We start from the raw sequence: 4471 nt of genomic DNA, 5'->3' as shown, positions 1-4471 counted from the left end.
GGTAGCAGGTTTGAACATGTTCACTTCAGCGTAGTAATGTCCAAGAAGTCCAGACATATACTTCCGCTTATGTGTCGTCTCTGGTACATCTTCAAGCATGCGTAGCTGTAGGAGTGCATTCCAAAAACGCTCTGTATACTGTGGAATAGGCTCACGATCGCGCTGTTGAAGTAAATCCCATTGCTTGATAGCCTTCTCATGAAATTGCGGTGGTAGGAAATTTTGCATGAACTTCTTCTTGAAATCTTCCCATGTAGCAGGACATTCTATGCTCTTGCGGACTACAGTCCACCAAAGTGATGCTCTGTCTATCAGATGATTAGTAACACACTTGATTTTATCTTTTTCGGGATAAGTTTCCTCATGGAAATAGTCATCAAACTGGCTAATGAATGATAAAACAGTCTTTCCTTCTCTTATGCCATTGAAAGTGCGAAACTTGAAACTTCGTTTACTTATCTTGGATTCCTTGCGAATGGTTTGTGCTTCAAGAGTGGCGTCGATGGTACGGCGAATCAAATCTTCAGCTTGAGGTTCTTCTTTGTCAGTGGACGCTCCTTGTAGCTTTGTCAATTGCGCTTGCAAGGCTTGCCTAGCTCTTCGCTCTTCTTCCAATTGCAGCATGATAAGATCCAGCTTTTGTTCCATGGTAGGCTCGGGTAGATCATCTTCAGCCATAGGATCATCCATATGTGGGGTAGTCATCCTGCAAAACTCAACAAACCTTTCTCACTCAAAATCAGTTAGCGGGATGAGCGTAGCTCAAATTTGGGGTTACAAGGCTATGTATTTTTTTGGGTATTTTCTTCTTCAATTTTCAAAAATTCTGCAATATTTCTGTCTCCGTTTGCTGAAAGTACTTCAACAAACTTGTAGATAGGTAGAACAGCTTGCTGCGAACAACTTTCCAGTTGAGATTTTTTGCATACGAACAAGTCTTCTATGAGTTTTAAGCACTAGTCAGTTCTGATTTAGTCTGACTTGCAGAGTTGCAGAGTTGCAGACTTAGCAGACTTGCAGAGTTGTTGACTTGCTGGACTTAGGCCGACTTGCAGAACTTGCAGAACTTGATTACAGTCGACTTACGAAACTTGACTTCAGGAGTGCGAGACCCGGAGTTACTGAACTTGTCTACCCAGTGTAACTTGAAAAGTATTGTGTGACTTAGCTTAAGAAATTAAGCTTAAGCTTAATAAGCTTAATAGCTTAGACTTTGTGGGGATGAAGAGCTGTCAGAAAACGGCGCGATTCGTGGAGTACAAAAATATATGTTTCATGACGTCGCGCGAATTTCGGACATCCTCAGAGAGCACGTCGACAAGTTTTGGGGACTTCTTCAATTCCTTAAGCCTTTAAAGTTGAAGACTAAGCTTTTTTGAAGCAATTAGTTATGAACTTCTTACTGTATATCCACGACTTCATGAAGGAGATGTATGCGTGGTCCTCCACCTGCAGAGCCTGGTCCTTCCCAATCTGACAGTGGAAACAGGGGTTCTTGATCGCCAGAAGTCTGCCTGTATCGACGGTTCGCGACGAGATTGACTGTAGAGGCCATTTGTTCCTAGAGCTCCGCCTTCGCCCGAGATTGGTAGCGATTGGAAGCTCTTGATCTCTGCTCCGCTCTGATACCACTAGTGCACAGATCGGTCGCTGATAGCTCACGTGGTGAATCCCGGAAGGTCCCCAAGAACAAAGTACTCTACTTTTTAGCACAAAAACCCATGTAAAAGCAAGCACGACATGAGGCAAGAGACAAATTGGGTTCAATCTCCCCCATGCCTTGTGTGAGCGCTTCATAAAGCATGTATTTTATGTATATTTCCAATCTTCATGCTCAATAATAGCCCAATTACAAAAATATGACAAGCTTTTAGCTTTTGAGTTTGCTTTCTACAAAAATAGTAAAATAAAGCTAATGGATGGTGCCCATAGTGTCTAGCACGCCCAATCTCAATGTCCAAATAGAAATAACATATCCAGGCACATAAGCGCATACAAAATAATAATAAATAATCGATGTCTCAATAGACATAACAAAATATAGGCGTGGCGCCTATCAAAATCTAGTCCAAGAGTCGAAAACCCGCTAGACTCCAATGCTTTCCTCCGCCACTGCTGCTATCTCTACACATCAATTGAAGCATTCACAATCGTTAGTAAAATAACACAATTAAACCGACAAAAGTGAATACCTAGCAGTCTTCAGCTACATAAATAAATCAACTGGTTAGAAATAAATCCTAACCTTAATTTATTACGAGTGCGCACTCTAAACTCATAAACGTTTATTAATTTAATATGCATTTTGCGGAATCACCCGCTATGGAATCACCCATGTACACACTAAATTAATGAAACGCCCGAAAAGGACAGGCGTCCCCATCAACTTCTCGCACAAAGAATCCTCTTTGCGTATGAGTCCCGGTCATCTAAGTTTACGGAATCCACCGTAAAACCTCACGGAATCCACTGTGGAATATGCCTCCTGGCATCATGTATGCACCCACGCACAATGGCAAGCCTTCCTTAGCACCATGCTACACATCACCCAAGCACATGGTGATGATTCAGTGGAGAGGGTGTGAAGAAAATTGGAATTGACTACCCAGGCGCTCAGGTACAGTCTTCACAAAGAATGGGAGCTCCCCGCCAGCACGGGACTCACCAAGGAACAACAATTCAGCTACCTGCGCAGTGCTAGCCTCTCCACTATTGAGCTCAAGGACCTGGGATTCAAAGAGCAGAAGCCGCCCGCACCACCATCGCAAATAATCCTAGCCGTGGCCAAACAAGATACCAAGGAAGGCCTGGATTCGAACCAAGAGACCGATGAAGAACTACAGAAAGCACCTAGTCCCCCTCTACCCGACCTTCCACCAAGCGACACTGAAGAGGCACACATGCCGAAGCGCATTGTGGCAGCCACAAGAGGGAGACAAGAGCTGACAGAGGATGCACAATGCAGAGCCCTGGTCACTGCCAAGACAATTCTCTAATGAGCTAGTACCACTAAGAAGGGACCCCAATTCCATTGATTGGCCGCAGGAATTGGTCATCTGGCGTGACTGGGAGTTTTAGACGAGGCCTTTTGAGATGTCCTTCTCCTACCCATGCTCACTGGACAGGGTGCTGCCTCTCAGTGTCCTATCCAAAATCAAGGAGAGCTATCCAATGACTTAGCGAACCGTTGGGTGGAAGAAAGGAGTCTAATTCTGACCCGGTGGAGGCAAGAGCCTGCAAACTACTGGTAGGACAAGGTGAACCGGATTCCCAAATCCATCCAAGGCTACGAGGCATAGCCAAAGTGGCAGCGGAGGATTTGGGACACCAATTTTGATGCCTAGACAACCTTCTGCAGCTCACTCCCTGAGGAGCGAAATGACCCCTCCCACATGCCCTACCCCCGCAGACATGGAGTGGACTATGACCGTGCTATTCACGGGGATTTTGACTTTCCTAAAATATATAATGTAAATGCCCAATCCCCCGAGGAATGCTTAGTCTTTAGACAGGAGGATATTCTTCCATCTATCACGTGCTTCCTCACGGACTTCTCCTCCTGCCCGGATCCTGCCTTCTTAACCACCTGCAACTATCTTAGGTTACTCAAATTCCTACTACAACAAAAGCCTACCGCTGAAGAAGCTCACCTTCCCCCCCTCTTTTTTGACATTAACCTAGGCATTGATAGTAGAGCCATGACTCGATTAATGATGAGGGCATCCCTCCTCCCCTCCTTTTGCTTGAAGCTCTTAGAAAACATGAACAAAACTCGATTCACAAGATGTAACCATCCATTTTTGTCATCCACCCCTCTGAAGGCTCGAGATGCAGTTAAAGAATATCTCCAAAGCCGTGCCTTTCTATCCCAATGCTTGCGACCTCCCCGCACTTCAACTGACGGTGATCGAAACGCCTTCCAAAAAAAAAAGCACACACTTTGCTCATGGCACCTAGGGATCACCTCTAGCCCCTCTCCCCACTCCACGCTTAGGGCACATCAAGGACAGGACTCTCAGACCTATCACCCTAAGCTCTGCACTGCACTGCACCTCCAACAATGTACCAACTGGGTCCTCAAGTGTGAGACATTACCAAGGGCTTGCCCAAGGTTAGGACCCACCTCCCAGTTCCACTACACATGCACTTACACCACACTGTGAGACAGATACCCCCTTAGGGAGTGCACAAATTTCTCTTGTAGCTATTCGTAACTCAGTCAAGCCGCCATTGGCTACATGTGTTCTTCAACAGATAACGGAGCCCTGTTTTGGCAATCATCGTCGACGACAAATTTCAATTGTGTCAACAAGGCCGAGCATCTTCATGCAGATCAAAGTAAGCCATAATCTCTCCAAATCACCAGGAACAAACACCCCACCATCTCTCATCGCAGCGCCGCCTTTTTAGCAAGTGATCATCTACCCGCCCTTTGCTCTCCACCTGAGTGCCATGGGACCAGCACTCCGCT

Source organism: Lygodium microphyllum, chromosome 6, assembly GCF_053477565.2.
Source record: "Lygodium microphyllum isolate KBCC chromosome 6, Lygodium_microphyllum_v1.1.10, whole genome shotgun sequence".
NCBI classification, from domain to species: Eukaryota; Viridiplantae; Streptophyta; class Polypodiopsida; order Schizaeales; family Lygodiaceae; genus Lygodium; species Lygodium microphyllum.
The sequence above is the reverse complement of the archived record's forward strand: the minus strand, read 5'-3'. Positions refer to the sequence as shown.